This window comes from Anolis carolinensis, chromosome 4 (assembly GCF_035594765.1).
Source record: "Anolis carolinensis isolate JA03-04 chromosome 4, rAnoCar3.1.pri, whole genome shotgun sequence".
Taxonomy (NCBI): Eukaryota; Metazoa; Chordata; class Lepidosauria; order Squamata; family Dactyloidae; genus Anolis; species Anolis carolinensis.
Window position 1 is genome coordinate 195,762,285 of NC_085844.1, and position 20,105 is coordinate 195,782,389.

General features: G+C 42.3%; 1 protein-coding gene across 1 annotated transcript in view; it reads right to left on the reverse strand.

The window, feature by feature from the left end:
* The window catches only part of tfeb (transcription factor EB), a 75,763-nt gene extending 60,232 nt beyond the window's left edge, over positions 1–15,531 (reverse strand). Inside the window, exon 1 of the mRNA XM_008109690.3 lies at positions 15,240–15,531. The gene's annotated coding sequence lies outside the window, so the exon portion shown is untranslated. The remainder of the gene's footprint in view (positions 1–15,239) is intronic.
* Positions 15,532–20,105: the final 4,574 nt, after the last annotated feature.

Sequence of the window (20,105 nt, forward strand, 5' to 3'; positions counted from 1 at the left end):
ATCCATATTTTTTATTTCAGAAACATTGATTAGCCACTTTTCTCTTGAGGGTATTTCTTTCTGCTTCCAATGTCTAGCATGTGTGATTCTGGCGGCTGCCGAGAGATAAATCAGTATCTTTTCTTTGTTGGTTCCTGCGGGGGGGGGGGGGGGGGGGGGTTGGAAATGCCTAGTAGATATGTTTCTGCGTACTTTGGGAATTTTGTATCTAATATTATTTGTGTACTTTCATGAATCATGGTCCAGTATTATTTTGCTTTTTTACACCTCCACCAGATATGATGGTATGATCCTTCTTCTTCACTGCATTTCCAACATTTTGTGTTAATATTTTTATTTATAAATCCGAGTTTTTTGGGGGGGCTATGTGCCATCTGTATAGCATTTTCAGCCAGTTTTCTTTTAACGAGTAGGCATATGTGAAATTCAGCTTCCTTCCCCAGCAGGCTTCCCATTCTTCCATAGAGATTGGCCTTCCTATATCCTTGGCCCATTTGACCATACAATTTTTTACCAGTTCTGTCTCGGTGTTCCACTCTAGAAGAATTTTGTATATTTTAGATATTAATTTCCCCTCTGCCAATAATATTCTGTCCCATAAGTTGTCTTTATCCATGAAACCAATTACCTTGTCCTGGCTGTAGAATTCTTTAAGTTGACGATATTGTAACCATGAGATAAATTGATATTATTCTTTAATTTCTTGTTGTATTTTGAGTGCACAGATCGATCCGTGTTTCTTTACTAAGTCTTCATATTTAGGCCAATTTAACCGGCCCAACAGCCTTCTTTGAGCTGCTTCTAAGGTTGATATCCAGCCAGGCATCTTGTTATACATTCTTGTTTTATATTTAGTCCACATTTTCATAAGTGCTGATCTAATAAAATCTTGTTTCATTTTTATTTGTATGGTTTTTTTTAGCTGGGAACTGACTTGTATACATTTTTTTCTTTTTTTCTTTTTCAGAAAGGCAGGATGTAAATCAAATAAAAATTACATTATCAGCAACACACCAGACAGCTCATTAGTGTTATATTTTTAAAATTATGTTCTCATGTAATGCGTAAAGTGCAGTTCTCATGCAATCAAAGTAATAAAAGACTTTTTGGCAGTGAACATTCTGGCTGGCAAAACAAAGCACACACATCCTTAAAAAGCATTGAGTCATTTCCAAATTACAGTGATCCTAAGGCAACCTGTCCTATGGTTGTCTCAGCAACATTTGTTCAAAGAGGGATTCCTGTTACCTTCCTTTGAAACTGAGCAAGTGTGACATGCATAAGGTTACACAGTGGGTTTTTGTGGTCAAGTGGGGGTTATAGTCCAGCATCCAAACCTTCCTGGTTCCCATTTACCTGGGAAGACTTGCTCATGTGTGTCACATTTCCTCTCTTTACAGAAATGCTTAAGTGTGTATGTATCTTGCTGACGCAGAGAGTATCTGCCTTGTAAATTAGCACAATTAAAATATTTCAAAGCACTCAGCAAAATTGCATGAGTACATGTGCATAAAGTTATGTAATTCAGTCTCAGTCATGGTGTCATAGTCACTATCAAATTATTACATGTGACACCTTAACAATTACATTTCACATAATGTTCGGTGGCTCTGCCATCTAAATAAAGAATCACATTTACTGAGTCACTTTGATTGTGGCTTTGAATGCTGAGACAATGCTATGTCTCTGAATCAGCACCCCATTCTTCAGTGGTTGGAAGAGCTCCTGTGCCACAACTCAGCATTTAGAAGGTTTTAGATTGTTTTCAAAAAGCATACACTATAAATTATATAATACTAGCTGTGCCCAGCCATGCGTTGCTGTGGCAAAGTATGGTGGTATGGGAAATAAAGTATTGAGGAATTGGTGGTAGTTAAGGTAAAGGGTAAAGGTTTTCCCCTGACATTAAGTCCATTATAAATGGGCGATATAGCTGTGTGGAAGGGCCTTGAGTCTACACTGCCATATAATCCAGTTAAAATCAGATAATCTGTATTTTATAGGCAGTGTGGAAGAGGCCTAAGTGAGGCCTAACTCTGCCTGTCCCCTGGGCTGAGTGGGTTGCTAGGAGACCAAGTGAGCAGAGCTTAGCCTTCTAACTGGCAGCAATTGGATAAAGACAATTATTCCTCTCCCTCTAATTAGGACTTTATTTTTCTTTTCTTTTTGTTGTATGAACGTAGAGGCATGGATGACGGGTTGTGCTGCCAAGTTTAGTGTTTCTGGAATGTGTAGTTTTGTTGTTTTGTCCTAGGCCGAAATTTCATGACCCTTTTATATATATAGATTATGGCAACCACTTAAAAAAAAGAAGAAGCCCAAACTATAAATTTATTAATGCTTGTCTCTTTTAGACTGAGAATATATATACACACACATACATACATACAGTATGCATCTTATATCGGTGAGGGATACATTTCCAGACTTCATGTGGATATATGAAATGGTGGCTAACAGCAAATCCTATTGGAATGTATCCACTTCTGCCAAAATGTAGCCTCTTTGGGTATTTTCTAGGTTTGCTACTTCAAATCCACAGTATTCCTGGGCCAGAGGTCCTTATTGAAATTAATGATACTCTCTCAGCATCAGAGGGCCGTGGTGGAGCAATGGGTTAAACCCTTGTGCCGGCTGAACTGTTGACCTGAAGGCTGAAGGTTCAAATCCATGAGATGCGGTGAGATCCCATCTGTCAGCCCTAGCTTCCCATGCAGGGACACAAGAGAAGCCTCCCAGCAGGATGGTAACACATCCGAGCATCCCCTGGGAATTTCTCTGTAGACGGCCAATTCTCTCACACCAGAAGCGACTTGTCTCAATTCGCTTCTGACATGATAAAAAAACGTATCAGAGGAAGGGAATGGTAAACCCCTTTGAACAAATCTTGCCAAGAAAAACTGTGATAGGTTCATCTTAGGATCACCATAAGTCAGAAATGACTTGAAGGCACACAAAAACAACTAAGAGGGTAAATATGTGATCATAATGAAAAAAGGGACAACCCGTTCTTCCAAGGGATAATCCTCCTAGAAAGACTGCATATTATGCTCCCAAGAAAGTTGACTGTAGACCTACTCATTCTATGTAGCCTTTTCACATACAGGAGATACTGCTCATTGGAGAAAGAATAAAAGAGTGGGTGTTGCTATGAGAGCAGAAATCAATGAGATATGCAAACTGGCGAAGTTTACACATTTCACTTCAATTCTATGCTTACGTAGCTCCCATTGCATACAACGGGCTTCACTCTTGAGTTAGTATGCATATAATTGGTCAGGTATGCAGATCTGTTTATTAGGTTGAAAAGATGAATCAGAGGCTAAAATGAGCTGAAAATAGGAAAAGCAGACATCTTGTTCTTTACAAGTCTAACTCCCAAAGGAGATGGACACAATTCATTGCCTTTGTTGCCAAAGAGCAGAGAAGTCCTCACTCTAACATTATGGTCAGTATGGTGCACAGTAGTGAACTAGATATGGGCAAAAGAGCTGCTCACAATCACTATAATAACTGAAATGGAAGCATGAAAGGTGCCATTCCAATTCTGCTGGCATAATAGATGTACAAACCCTGCTACTCTAGTAGAACAAGAAAAAGATGTAAAAACTACTGGCTGTGTTTTTTAAAAGAAAAAAAAAGAAGCCAAAGCTGTCATAGAGATCGAAGAGATCACAAAAGCCATCCAGTCCAACCCAATGCCATGCAACAATACACAACCAAAGTACTCCTGAAATATGGTCATCCAGCCTCTGTTTAAAAACCTTATAGCAAAGGAAACTCCACCAGATTCCCAGGCAGTATATTCCACTGCCAAACAGCTCCTACCTGTAAACCGCTTAAGGTTTAGGTAGAATCTTTTTCCCTGCAGTTTGTATCTGTTGCTCTGTGTCTTAGGACGCATCTACAATGTCGAATTAAAGTAATTTGACACCACATTAATTGCCATGTTATGGAATCATGAGAGCTGTAGTTTGGTGGGGCACTGAATTGCTTCTTGGCAGAGAAAGCAAAATACATTGTAATACTAGAACTCCCAGGATTCCACAGCATTGAGTTAAAGTGAGGTCAAAATGCATTAATCCTACAATTTAGGTGGACATCCTGAATGTGAAACAGCAGTCAGCATGCTCCCAGAAGCAACTAACTGGATATAGATGTATACCTAGAGTTCTATCAGATGCCTTTCACATTCAGGCAATAATGAGTATCCTTACGCAGGAGGCTGAGGTTACTACATCTTCCCAAGGTGAGCAAGGCAGGCTAAATGTGCTCAGAAACACTCACAGATAGGAAGTAGGTGGGAGGATGGAGGAGTCCATGGCTGCTGTTGTGCACTGAGGCAGCAAGTGTGAATAAAGGAGCACCCACTGCACCCACCCACCCCTCCCCTTGATGACACAGGATCTGTATAAAATGGCATAGGATTGCTGACAGAGCCTTTCACTCCACCACAGAATGCTTCCTGGATCTTGGCCATGATCTCTCATGGCTATTTTACATTTAAAAGCCTCTGCTCCTGTCATGTCATCAGATATAGCTGGTTTCGACTCAGTTATTTAATACAAACATTAAAAATAACAGAGTGGCAGTTATTAGTGAAAGACAAGTGTTAATTGGGACTGGGCATCTAATAACAGCTGCTAAAATGCTTATGACTTTAAACAGTAAATATGTCAAAGATCCATTTTGTATCACATTGGTATGATAAAGAATGAGGCAATGTCAATAATGGATAAATGGTTCTTATAGATCAAGAGAAATCTGAACCTGTGGTACACGGATACCTTTTTACAAACTTGGCTCACTTTCCAAAATTTTGTGAGAACTAGAAAGCAAGAATACAAATGATGGAAGGGAAGGGTGTATGGATTTTTCACTAGTTCTTTTTACATATAAAGAAGTAGTCTGTATATCCTGCAAAATTCAAGGACGGCCCACTTTATGCCAGCTAAAATAACCTGAAATTCCTTGTTCTGATAAAAAAGAATGTATCATTGCTCTGGATTTAAGCCCGGAAAAACAAATGCTTCTGGATTATGGTTGTATATGTATAAGTAAACTTGTTGAGAAATTACCTTAAGATGAATTTAGTGAACAAATGGATTCACAGATGCCAGTGCAAAACTATCCCATGCACCAACAGAGCTAGCAACCTGGTACCCAGGAAGCTGGTATCACATGCAGAAAAAAATTAAAAGGCCTGACCTGAAAAGATGCTTTTCCTGTCACTGATTTTGAGTTTCTGGTGATGCTGCTGCAGCACCAGCGTTGAGAGTCACTTACTCCAAAATATGATGTTTATGTTTCAGTCAGCAGTTTAGTCAATAGGCTTCTTGCCAAACATGCACTATACAGCTGTAGCTGCTAGGCAACTCTGGAAAACTCAGCTAATGCCATTAAAGCAATGAACAAAGGCCCAGGGAAGCCTTCACCAAAGCCTCCACAGTACTAGAGATTTAAGGTTCAGACACTCTGTGAGACTGAGCGAGATCTCCGTATCTACCATATTACTCATTTACTGGGCATTTTGCAATGGTTTCATGTTCGAATCAACAGAACAATGTTAACAGAATTGAATTAGCAAGACACATTTCAACACGTGGAATAAAATGCTGTAAATATAATTCTGTTTTGTTTTACACCACTTTTAAAGTATTTAATTACCAGAACACTTTAAGGCAGTGGTTCTCAACATGTGGTGCGGAGACCCCTGGAGGTCTGCAATGTTGTCACAGGGTGTCCGCAAAGGATTCAATTATTAAATTACTATTATTAATGATGATACTATTGTTTTAAATTTGTATAGAATCATTATAATAAAAATATTATAATACTCCTATTATAATAGGAATGTGAGCATTAACAGGTTACCTTATATTCCCTTCTCTCTAAATTGAAATAATGATTTGATGTGCATTAAATCTTGAGTTAAGTTCTGGGGCTCCTCAACCACAAAAGTATTTAAAAGAGGATCCATAGTGAAGAAAAGGTTGAGAACCACTACTTTAAGGCATTTTGTGTGTGCAAAATAAATGCATAACTGCTACTACTTAGAATTGCAACTATTTGTTGTCTTTATATGAAGAGGTATCCATAATAAATTCCAAAGTACATTGTAAACATGACCACATTAGGCCAGTTGTCTAGGAAAAGAGTCTAAATATCCTGAATCATAAAGAGCCATCCCATATTTTATGTGTGAATCTTAAATAGCACAAGATTCCTTCTTTCTGTAACTTCAGTTCAAAAATTCAGATTAGCCACAGTAAAACAACAGAATAGCAAAATTCTGTCTGCTACAATCAGAAAGAATTCAGTAGCATTTTCTATCATAAGTTTTTCTCTTACCACTTAGTGCTATCAATAGGAAGACGTGTTCCCAAAAAACTGAAAAAAGCAGGAGTTCAGTTCGCACACACATAAATAAGGAGACTAATTAGCTTCTGGGAGGTACAATGGATGTTCTCTTTGGGCACATCCGTACTAATTAAAAAGACCACAACATCTAATGTTTTGTTCCTTTTCTTTCCAATTTTGTTTTAGAGATCCATATACATGTAGCTTATTTTGTCAGGTATTGGTACACTCAGAAACTTTTTTACACTAACTCCCCAGGTTAGTTTGTTTTAACCCATCATAAAATAAGAAAGAACAGGAACAAAATCTGGGGCTTTTCCATCAGCCTGGATTTCTTTTCCTCTCTAAAACCATAATAGAGAATGGAAAACCAGGTCCAGATTTCATACACTATATCACCCAGGCAGCATATTGCCACAGAATGAGAACAAAGGCACATGGAAGAGGGGGAAAAGAGGGGGGAAAGTACATCGAAATTGTACTGCAGCTTCCTGCTGATAAGAGAATTCCTGGACTTGGGCCACCCAGTGTCACTTGGAAAGCTCCATATACAGTGTGGAAGTTTAATATCTGCACGTGTAATGACTACATACAGTAATTTAAAAAAATAGATATACAGTGAATATTTGGCAGCTGTTCAGAACAGATAAGAGAGAAATATTAACATGCTTTAGGGAACCATGCTATTCTAGAATGGATTGTACAAGAAGGACTTGAAACATATTGGTGCTGTAGGGAGTTCCTGTTCAGTATTCCAGACAGTTACACCTTCTTCTATGATATTCTGTTCTTTCACCCTTTCTGTCCAATTTTCCATTCCCCTCAATAGTCAGAATTCCACATTAACTGTGTATGGTCAGTAGTCATTGAGCCACTTCGATAGCATTTTATAGATTGACAAATAATATAGAAACTGTTTATTCCAGCTACTTTAGCAAGATGGTAAGCAAAGTCATACGTGTGCTACACTTAACTGTAATAAAAGCTCTCTTGGGTAATATTTCCAGCTTGGATACAGTACAGGCCTCCTGTAATTTTAAATCTTAACAGATCATAGAGTGAGATAAGGTATCATAATCTCTCTCAAGTGACACAAAGATATCTGTTCCACCTCACTTTGCAAACCCCAACACTGGTAGAGTGGGCCTGGAGAAGCCTGAAACAAGACTAGAGCGTTGAGATGACAGGAACTGAGCTGGACATCACTCCAAGCCCCTACAAGTGTCCACATTGGGAGGGGACAGCTATGGTCAAAAGTTGGAGTTTGGAAGAAAAGGGAGGAAAGGTACCTGCATCCCATCTGAGAGAGATGTATAGTACCAAGATCTATTAAGAAATAAAATGAGTAGAGCCTCCATGCTGAACTAATCTGGCCACCTTATTCTTGAGATCTGGACCTGATAGCCTTTCATATCTGTAAGATTCCAGATCTGGATTCTGTCACTCAGGCCCCTTCCACACAGCTGAATAAAATTCTATATTATCTGCTTTGAACTGCAATATATGGCAGTATGGACTCAGACAATCCAGTCCAAAGCAGATACTGTGTGGTTTTCTACCTTGATATTCTGGGTTATATGACTGTGTGGAAGGGCCCTCAAAAGTGCTAAATGTGCTCTAGAATAGATAATAATAACCTGAACAAACCTCTGAGGATGCCTGCCATAGATGCAGACAAAATGTTGGGAGAGAGTGCTACTGGAACATGACCACACAGCCCAAAAAACTCACAGCAACCCAATGATTCCCGTCATGAAAGCCTTCAACAACACAATAATAAGAATATTTTGCATTTCTTACCCGCCTCTCTTCATGGTTCAAAGTGTGGCACAACATGTCACATGAGACAGTTGAAATGGTATTGCAGCGGGACCATCACATTTGTGGACGTTCCCTATTACACAATACCATATGGATACTAATACTGGCCTGTCTCCTTTCTGTGATCCTTATCCATTAATGGGTAAAACCCACTAATAGTTCTCAATGCCACAACATTTCTGTCACCTACCTTGGTGCAAAGAGTCCCTTGTGTTTCTGTGCCCGCATGCCCCTTCCTCCCTCCTCTCCCCCTTGCTATTACCAACCTAGCCATTTCCCTTTTATTTTATACTTTAAAGTTATATTTTTCTTTTTTATTTTAAAACCTGACAATTGCTTTAAAAATTAAATTTAACGAATATCAGTAGAGTAGGAAGAATAGGGATTATGATAGCATGTGAAAGTGGAATCTTGGGATCATGAATTGGTGAATCGGTGCAACTGTGTGATTAAACAGAGGTGCAATATCAAAGGGACTTAAATCTTTGCATTTTAAACTCATGTCCTGTGTTTTAATCTTTTTTCTGTGTATTTTAATATGTATTATATAGAAATATGTATTAATACGTGTATTTTAAAGAAATATGTTTCAATAAGTGTAATTTATAGAATGCTTACAATTTTTTATCATGTCAGAAGCAACTTGAAAACATTCTGCAAGTCGCTTCTGGTGTGAGAGAATTGGCCATCTACAGAGACATTGCCCAGCTGTCTTACCATCCTGCAGGGAGGCTTCTCTCATGTCCCCACAAGCTAGAGCTGACAGACGGGAGCTCACTCCATCTTGTGGATTCTGGTAACCTTCAGATCAGCAACCCAACCTTTCAGGTCAGCAGTCCACCCGGCACAAGGGTTTAACTCATTGTTTAACCCAGTGATTATGTGTTCTTAATTATGTTGTCATCCATCTCAAGCCACTAATAATAATTATTTGTATCAGCTATCAATGATAGTGCGACTATAGTGGAATAGCGTTTGTGTGATAAAGTCCCCAGTTAAAATCTAAAATCTGTTTAAAGTTTGCATCTGAGAAATGAAGCCTTCAAAGAAAAGAAAAGCTACTCTTATTAGATCTTCTCCTCTGATACAAAGTCAGCTGCATAGCTAGTATCTGTAAACAGAAAGAAAAGCAAGAGGCACAGGAAAAAGCAGGCAGTAACCTGTCTCTGCAGCCTCACTCAACCCCCAGTGCAGAGACAGAGAGCAGCCATGCATAAAGTCAAACAAATATGGTAGAGGAAATTAACAGCATGGCGGGGCGGGAGAGGAGCGAACCCACCTGCCATCTGCTCATTTTATTTCTGCTGTGAACTTTTAAGTTGAAAGTCATTGGGACACAAAGCAAAAAGGCATTCAAATACTTGGAAAGTAACTACAAACAAGTTAAGGAAAGAGGTAGTAGTTTGCTAAATTCTGAGGATTACCCAACAAATGACATTCCCCTCAGTCACAGATGGGGAACTAGAATGGGTCTGAAGGGCAATTTTCTGTCCCTGGACTCTTCTAGGGACTGAATAGATGGCCAAAAATATAAGAAAGAGGGACAACACTGGGAACAGGTCAGATTCCATGACTGTTTTTTAAAAAGCATGTTTTGTTTTCTTAATGTTGGTGCAGAAGAAGAGGTCACAACCTATGTAAAAGATACATTAACACTCCTCAATGCTTTCAGGAAAGCAAATCACCTGTTTTATGACCAGAAAAAGAACACTTCAAGAGACTAGAAGGGTTACGTGCCGCAAAATAACCTCGGCGAGATCACCTCGGTGGCCACGTGCAATTTTCTACTCCTGCCTTAAGTCATAAAGCAACAGTAACAGCTCAAATTATAATGCTTATATGCACACGCATTCTTGCCACCTTCAGACTTGCCAAGGTTGAGAGTGTTCACAAGAAGTCCTCCTAAACCAGTCCCATTCCCTTATCTCTAACGACAGCCTGAAAAACCAAAGTTAAACCCTTTACAAATGTATCTGCTTTAAGTCCTGAGAGAGGAGGAAGTCACCATCTAAAGTTCTACTTGCAAGGCCATTGTTAACTATCACTAGGGCCAAGTCAGAAAAGAGAAGGTGACAGCTTTATTAAAAAGAGTTAAAAGGTTTATCCACATCCCTGCAATACTTCAAAGTCACCAAATCCATATAATCTTGGAAACTAAGCAAGGTCAGTCCTGGTTAGCACTTGAATGGGAGACCATCAATGAATATTAGAGAAAGGAACTAGTAAAATCCACCTATCAATATTCGTTATTTACACTGACCACTGAATGCAGTTTCAAACCGATGCTGAAGAAAGCAGTTACACTGTGAATATGATTACAAAGGAAATCCTAGAACCAGTTTGAGGCCTGGATGGTCCGATTTCACAAATCACAGAGCACTGATACACATGAAAGGCTTTCTTTTACACAGCTTTGTGGACATTTGCTGTCTGGCTGTTGCAGTTTGAAGCTAGCCTCGAATGGCTTTCAGCGTAGATGGAGCTTTTGAAAAAAAAAAAAACAACCTATGAAATCTATGGGGTTGCCATAAACTGACAGGTGACACACAATAACAGAAATGTGTCTCCACATCAGGCATGGGCAAATTTCAGCCCTCCAGATGTTTTGGATTTCAACTCCCACAATTTCTAACAGCCTACTAGTTTGGTCTCTACACTGTAGAATGAATGCGGTTTGACTCCACTTTAACTGCCATGGCTCCATGCTATGGAAATCATAGGAGTTGGTGAAGAGCTCCCACTCTCTGGCAGAGATTGTGGGTGGGATTTAGGTGGGAGGGTAGGTGGGTTGGGTGTTTGGGCAGCTCCATTGGCTGCTGATAAGTTTCCAGTCTCAATTCAAAGCGCAGGTTATTACCTATAAAGCCCTAAACGGTTCAGGCCCTGCCTACCTTCATGACCACATCCCCTCCTATGTACCTATGCGATTGTTAAGATCTGCTGGGCAGTCTCGCCATCATCACAAGTGCGGTTGGTGTGGATGAGGACCTTCTCGGTGGTGAGCCCCGGCTCTGGAACACCCTCCCCAGAGAGATTAGACAGGCTCCCACACTGTTCTCCTTCCGGAGAGATTTGAAGACTGGGATATTTAGACAAGCCTTTGAGAATGTCTAGACCCAATGGTGCGCAATTAATGACACAGCACTTCACTTTCATCCCATGCCCTTGTTCCTTAGCTACAATTTGCACTATCTGGTTCCCTTGCTCTCGTTTACAATTGGCCATGTTTTACCACAGTTGTCACCACAGCTTATTGAGCACTGCTCTGAGTTTAAATTGTTTTTTATATGCTACTGGTTTTACTTGGGAGGGTTGGCTATATAATACTCCAGAAGACAGGAGCAGAATTCAAAATGATCTTAACAAATTACGAGAGATGGGCCACAACCAACAAAACGAAGTTCAACAGGGACAAATGCAAGATACTCCACTTAGGCAGAAAATATGAGATGCAGATACAGAATGGGGGACGCCTGGCTCGACAGCAGTACGTGTGAAAAAGATCTTGGGAGTCCCCGTGAACACCAAGTTGAAGATGAGCCAACAATGTGATGTGGCAGCTAAAAACGCCAATGGGGTTTTGGCCTGCATAAATAGGAGTCTAGAATCTAGATCCAGGGAAGTCATGCTACCCCTCTATTCTGCCTTGGTCAGACCACACCTGGAATTCTGGGCACCGCAACTGAAGGAAGATGTTGACATACTGGAATGTGTCCAAATCAGGGCGACTAAAAATGATCAAGGGTCTGGAGAACAAGCCCTATGAGGAGCGGCTTAAAGAGCTGGGCATGTTTAGCCTGCAGAAGAGAAGGCTGAGAGGAGACATGATAGCCATGTATCAATATGTGAGGGGAAGTCATAGGGAAGAGGGAGCAAGCCTGTTTTCTGCTGCCCCAGAGTGGAAGTGGAACAATGGCTTCAAACTACAGGAGATTCCACCTGAACATTAGGAAGAATTTCCTAGCTGTGAGAGCTGTTGGGCAGTGGAACTCTCTGCCCCAGGTTGCGGTGGAGGCTCCTTTGGAGGTTTTTAAGCAGAGGCTGGATGGCCATCTGTCGGAGGTACAGTAGAGTCTCGCTTATCCAATCTTCTCTTATCCAGCATTCTGTATTATCCAACACAGTCTGCCTTTTAGTAGTCAGTGTTTTTGTAGTCAATGATGTCAATACATTGCAATATTTTAGTGCTAAATTCATAAATACAGTAATTACTACATAACGTTACTGTGTACTGAACTGCTTTTTCTGTCAATTTATTGTAAAACGTGATGTTTTGGTGCTTAATTTCTAAAATCATAACCAAATTTGATGTTTAATAAGCTTTTCCTTAATCCCTCCTTATTATCCAACATTTTCGCTTATTCAACGTTCTGCTGGCCTGTTTATGTTGGGTAAGCAAGACTCTACAGTATTTTGAATGTGATTTCCTGCCTCTTGGCAGGGGGTTGGACTAGATGGCCCATGAGGTTGCTTCCAACTCTATGATTCTATGATACTTTTTGTATTGTAGGTAAAGTTAAAAAGTAATTGTCATTAAGTCTAGTCATGTCTGACTATGGGAGTTGGTGCTCATCTCCATTTCTAAGCCGAAGAGCCAGCATTGTCAGTAGACACCTCCAAGGTCATGTGGCTGCCATGACTGCATGGAGTGCCGTTACCTTCCCGCCAGAGCAGTACCTATTGATCTATTCACACTTGCATGTTTTCAAACTGCTAGGTTGGCAGAAGCTGGGGCTAACAGCGGGTGCTCACTGCTCCCCGGATTCAAACCGCCGACCTTTCGGTCAGCAAGTTCAGCAGCTCAGCGGTTTAATCCGCTGCACCACTGTCTCAAGTCTCTTCGGGGAGATGGAGGTGGGGTACAAAAATAAAGTTCTTATATTATTATCATTTCATAGAATAATAGAGTTGGAAGAGACCTCACGGGCCATCCAGTCCACCCCCCTGCCAAAAAGAAAGAAAATTGCATTCAAAGCACCCCCGACAGATGGCCAGCCTCTGCTTAAAAGCCTCCAAAGAAGGAGCCTCCGCCACACTCTGGGGCAGAGAGTTCCACTGCTGAACAGCACTCACAGTTATGTTCAGGTGGAATCTCCTTTCCTGTAGTTTGGAGCCATTTGGGTGGGATTGTTTTTCGGAATGCATTTTAGTTGTACAGTAGAGTCTCATTTATCCAACATAAATGGGCCGGCAGAACGTTGGATAAGCGAATATGTTGGATAATAAGGAGGGATTAAGGAAAAGCCTATTAAACATCAAATTTGGTTAGGATTTTACAAATTAAGCACCAAAACATCATGCTATGCAACAAATTTGACAGAAAAAGTGGTTCAATACGTAGTAATGCTATGTAGTAATTACTGTATTTACAAATTTAGCACCAAAATATCACAATGCATTGGAAACATTGACTACAAAAATGCGTTGGATAATCCAGAACGTTGGATAAGTGAGACTCTACTGTATATTGAAAACATTGACTACAAAAACATTGACTACTGCGTTGGATAATCTAGAACGTTGGATAAGTGAATGTTGGATAAGTGAGACTCTACTGTATTTATTATATGTTACTTGCGTTATAACCTAACCCGCACAGTACTATGTAATCGTGTTTTTCTTTTACTTTTGTGTTAAATGGGGACCAAAGTGTGAGATTGTTAGCCGCATTGTTAGGAGAAAAGGCGGGGTGGTAAATGCAACATAAGAACGAATAAAGTTACAACTCCCACGGCGCTGAGACACGGCAGGTGACTGACGCGGTCCATTCCACGGCGGCAATGCACCCAGAGGGAGCCAGGCGACACGTGTAGGAGGGCCTGCTTCCCACGGGTGTCGCGGGTGACGCGCGGGGCAGGCATGCCTTGGCGCGCCTTCCCGCCCCAGTCTCCCCGGCGCGGCACGTGGGAGCTCCCCGAGACTGCCCGCCACAACAACAACATCAACAACAACCACTCCGCCGCGGTTCACGAGAGATACTGAGGCGCCCGCCTGTCACCGGGAACTTCCGCACTCCGAGAAGGCCGAAAAGACTTGCCAGCCGAGCCCCGCTTCCCGCGGTTACATAACCCCGCTTCCCCTCTAATCTCCCTCCTGCCTCCGTTCACCTCAGAGTTCAGTCCCCGACTTTGTTTTGCACCTCGGCTTCCGGCTACACTGTTGCATATTTAACGCACTTAGACACCGATCGAACCGCCATTGGCTCATTGCTGGAGAATCCTGGGAATTGTAGTTTGTCACTACCGGTCTCTTGAGCCTTCTCCGCCTCGACAAACTTCAACGGCCTGGGCGCCAAGCTCTCCAAGGAGGCTTGGGAAAAAGAGAGGCGAGAAGGGACCCCAGAGCCATGCTTTTAACTACAGTAGAGTTTCACTTATCCAATACTCGCTTATCCAACGTTCTGGATTATCCAACGCATTTTTGTAGTCAATGTTTTCAATATATCGTGATATTTTGCTGCTAAATACAGTAATTATTACATAGCATTCCTGCGTACTGAACTACTTTTTCTGTCAAATTTGTTGTAAAACATGATGTTTTGGTGCTTGATTTGTAAAATCATAACCTATTTTGATGTTTAATAGGCTTTTTTCTTAATCTCTCCTTATTGTCCAACATATTCGCTTATCCAACGTTCTGCCGGCCCGTTTATGTTGGATAAGTGAGACTCTACTGTATTTGAAAGACTGTCACGTTGGAAGCGGGGCTTAAGCGGCTGAGGGGGAAAAGGAAAGGGCCTGAGGCTGTCAGGAATGGTGGGAGTTGAAGTCCAAAACACCTGGAGCGAGGGCCCAAGTTTGCCCATGCCTGATGTAAACGCACCACCAGTCCTTGGAGCCTCTCTGGCAGGGAAAACGAAAGACCTTGTAAAGCCATTGCACTGAGGAGTGGGGTCAAACCACTTCTCGGGACGGCGCTGTCCTCCTTTCACCTGCTCAGTTGGGAGGGAAAGGTGCATATAAGCTGCCCCCACTGCCCTCTATTGTATAACCCCCGCCACTTTTAAGGAGACACCCCACCTCCCAACATGGAAGTCTCTGAGGTCCGGCTTCCCTTACCTTCTTCTTCTTTGCCGTGAAGGTCAGCGCCTCCTGGAACCACCTCAAAGGCGGCGAGAGGGAGGGAGGGAGGGAAAGAGAGCCGCTCCGCGAACTTGCCTCAACTTTGAGCCTTTTTCCCTGGAGCTTTTTTTTCCCCCTCGCCTTTTCGCTGGACGCTGCCGGGCAAAACCAGGCGCTCCTGCAAGCTGTCCTCGTCTCCTCTTTCAGCCCCGCAAAAGCACACCGCGCGCCCTCCGCCTCATTTGCGGCCGCTGCTGTCACCTTCTCGCGCTCCCTCCGACTTCCTAGGTGTTCCCAAAAGAGGGCAGCACTACGCCGCCGCTTGGCCACGCCCCCTTCCCTCTCTTGGCGTGGCACCCTGGGAAATGTAGTTCCCAGCGCCTTCCACCCCCTCCGGGCGCTTCCTCACCCAGCAGGAGTGGAAGGCAGAACTGGGGTAAGAAGAAACTTTGGGTGCTTTCGTTTTCTTTCCTCTAGGAATTCGTCGACAGCAGGCATGGGCAAACTTAACCCTCCAGGTGTTCTGGACTTCAACTCACACAATTCCAAACAGCCGGTGGGTAAATAATAATAATAAAATAATAACTTTATTCTTCTTATTGTTTATTCGTTTAGTCGCTTCCGACCAGCCCACGGCAGAGCTTCCTGTCGGCCTTTGTCACCCCCACCAGTTGAGGAGCCCCCGGTGGCCAAGGGGATAAAAGCCTCGCGACTTGAAGGTTGGGTTGCTGACCTGAAAGCTGCCAGGTTCGAATCCCACCCGGGGAGAGTGCGGATGAGCTCCCTCTATCAGCTCCAGCTCCATGCGGGGACATGAGAGAAGCCTCCCACAAGGAAGGTAAAACATCAAAACATCCGGGCGTCCCCTGGGCAACGTCCTTGCAGACGGCCAATTCTCTCACTCCAGAAGCAACGCCGGTTGCTCCTGACACGAAAAAAAAAACCAAAACAAAACAAAACCCCACCAGTTTAATGTGTTGTCGAAGGCTTTCATGGCCGGGATCACAGGGTTGTTGTATGTTTTCCGGGCTGTATGGCCATGTTCTAGAAGTATTCTCTCCTGACGTTTCGCCTACATCTATGGCAGGCATCCTCAGAGGGTGTGAGGTATGGAGAAACTAAGCAAGGAAGGTTTATACAGTGTTCCCTCACTTCTTGAGCAACCGGAGTTGCTTCTGGAGTGAGAGAATTGGCCGTCTGCAAGGACGTTGCCCAGGGGACGCCCGGATGTTTTGATGTTTTACCATCCTTGTGGGAGGCTTTTCTCATGTCCTCGCATGGAGCTGGAGCTTATAGAGGGAGCTCATCCGCGCTCTCCCCGGGTGGGATTCGAACCTGGCAGCCTTCAGGTCAGCAACCCAACCTTCAAGTCACGAGGCTTTTATCTCCTAGACCACCGGAGGCCGGTGGGTAAAGAATAATAATAAAATAATAACGTTATTCTTCTTGTTGTTGTTTATTCGTTTAGTCGCTTCCAACCAGCCCACGCCAGAGCTTCCTGGCGGCCTTCGTCACCCCCAGTTCAATGTGTTGTCGAAGGCTTTCATGGCTGGGTTGTTACCCTGTCTCCCCGAAAATAAGACATCCCCTGAAAATAAGACCTAGTCGAGGTTTTGCTGAATTGCTAAACATAAGGCCTCCCCTGAAAGTAAGACCTAGCAAAATTTTGTTTGGAAGCATGCCCACCAAACAGAACACCAGAGCATGCAGGATCGGTAAATGTACGTACCATAGATTGCTGTACATGGAAATAATGGTAATACAAGAAATTCTTGATAGGATTCACAGTTTGTCTGGTTATGCTGGTTTGTGATGACAACTACTGTACAGTATATAATATGTAAATGTTCATTTCTTCTTCATGGAAAAATAAGACATCTCCTGAAAATAAGACCTAGTGCATCTTTGGGAGCAAAAATTAATATAAGACACTGTCTTATTTTTGGGGAAACACAGTATATGTTTTCCGGGCTGTATGGCCATGTTTATTTATTTATTATTTATTTATTTAGTATTTATATTTCGCCCTTCTCACCCGGAAGGGGACTCAGGGCGGATCACATTATATACATATAGGGCAAACATTCAATGCCCATATATACATAGAACCAAGACAGAGACAGACACAGAGGCAATTTAACCTTATCCTGAGGGGATGTTCGATTCTGGCCACAGGGGGGAGCAGCTGCTTCATCATGCACTGTGACAGCACTTCTCATTCCAACGTCGTAAATTAGTTAAATTTGCCTCCCCACTTTATAAGTGGTACTTTATTTCATACTTGATAGCTGCAACTATCTTTCGGGTTGCTAGGTCAGCAATGAGCAGGGGCTATTTTTTATTTTTTAATTGACGGATGCTCACCCCGCCACAGGCTGGCCTCGAACTCATGACCTCATGGTCAGAGTGATTTATTGCAGCAGGCTGCTCACCAGCCTGCGCTACAGCTGACGTTTGGCCCACATCTATGGCAGGCATCCTCAGAGGTTGTGAGGTATGGAGAAACTAAACAAGGAAGGTTTATACAGTGTTCCCTCACTTATTGCTGGGGTTAGGTTCTAGGACCACCCACAATAAGTGAAAATCCGCAAAGTAGGGATACTATATTTATTTTAATGTTTATACATTATTTTAGTAGTTATACACTATTTTAAGTCTTTATCAACCAATCATGTGTTGATAAATCGTCTCCTTCTCTTCCTGATGCGGCTTGGGCTCCTTTTTCTCTCCCTTTGGCTTCTCCTTCCTCCCTTCCTTAGGCTGTAAATTGTAATCTTTATGATTTATAATAGCCTTTTAGAGTTTATTGAAAAACTGCAAAACAGCGAATCTGCAAAAAGTCAACCGCAAAGTAGTGAGGGAACACTGTATAAACCTTCCTTGCTTAGTTTCTCCATACCTCACAACCTCTAAGGATGCCTGCCATAGATGTGGGCGAAACATCAGGAAAGAATACTTCTAGAACATGGCCATACAGCCCGGAAAACATACAACAACCCCCAGTTCCTTCAAGGTCAAGCCAGTCCCTTCAAGGATGCCATCCATCTTACCCTTGGTCGGCCCCTCTTCCCTTTTCCTTCCATTTTCCAACAGCATCATGATCTTTTCCAAGCTTTCCTGTCTTCTCATTCTGTGGCCAAAATACTTCAACTTTGCCTCTAATATCCTTCCCTCCAGTGAGCAGCCGGGCATTATTTCTTGGAGGATGGATTGGTTGGATGTTCTTGCGGTCCAAGGCACTCTCAGGATTTTCCTCTAACACCACAGTTCTTGTATCCCACCTCATCTCCCCGAAGGGACTTGGGGCGGCTCACATGGGGACCAAGCCCACAATACACCACAAAATACAACAACATGGTACATTTAAAACATATAAAATCAAAGGCATATAAAATACAATAAAAACATACTCACAATAACCAACAACAACAAGGTACGTTTAAAACATATAAACATATAAACATATAAAATCAAAGGCATATAAAGTACAATAAAAACATGCTCACAATAACCATTAGCCTTCTAGGTGCAGTGAGCATAATCAGGATTGAAGGTAAAGCAATATGATTTATTTATGTGCAATATCTTGGAACTTCTGTGCTGGGTCAGAATAAAGTGCAACAGCTGGGTATAGTTGGAAGTGAAAGCACACAGTCAATTGGTGCTGAATCAGTCAAATGCACATCAAAATAGCCAGGTTTTCAGCTCTTTCTGGAATATGGCCAAGGTGGGGGCTAATCTAATTTCCTTTGGGAGGGAGTTCCAGAGCCAGGGGGCTGCTGCCTAGAAGGCCCTCTCCCTCGTCCCCGTGTTTGAGACGGTGGCAGGAGTGAGAGGAGAGCCTCCCCCGGAGATCTCAAAGATCGTGTAGGTTTGTAATAGGAAATGCAATCACAAAGATAAGCCAGACTCAAACAAGACTCAGAACATGGGAATCCCAGGCACAAAACAGTCAGGGCTGGCTAGCATCTCCCAACAAAGTATTCCCCCAGGCAGAAAGCAGCCAGGCTTTGAAGGTGAAAGGCTATTCAGTGCTAACCAAGGTGGCCAATTGCAACATTCACACTTGTGATGTAATGAAAAATCAAAATGTGTAGTCCATGCACTGCCTTGCCAGAGAAAGAAGATATGTGCCACACAGGTGAACAATAAAGAGCACGTGGTTTATTCTTCTTAAACCCAGAATAACATATGTACAATGTGATCAGTTGCACCAACTCACATCATGTCCTTTCGTGGGAGATTTAAAATAGTCTTTCAAAGAGAATTGGGATCTGAAATGGGGAAGATAGAAAAAGTCAAAGGAAAATGAAAATATAAAGAACTGAACCATTCTCTTTTTACGATTGATCAGTTAAAATAATATCTGAATGAAGGGAAGTACTGTTCCCAGAGGGTGGAGGGAGGGAGGGGAAATATCAGGAGACACAAGTTACCGTTGCTGCTGGTTAACTGAGGGCACTTCCACACAGCCATATAACTCAGAATATCAAGGCAGATGATCCACAATATCTGCTTTGAACTGGCCTGTTTGAGTCCACACTACCATATAATCCAGTTCAATGTGGATTTTATACAGCTGTGTGGAAGGGGCTTAAGAGTACACTGTATTAATATCAGCATCAATCATGACCATAACTGCTGTGTTCCTTTGTGGTTTAGGACTCATGGTGACCCTAAAGTGAACCAATCATGGAGTTTTCTTGGCAATATTTGTTTGGAGGGGGTTTTGTAGCAAGCATCCTCTGAAGCCGAGAGATTGTGGGAATTCAAACCCTGATTTCCTAACTGAGGATGAGGATGAAGTAGGAAAGTGGGGGGGAAACATGTGACATTTTAAAAGGATTTTAAAATATTTGTCTT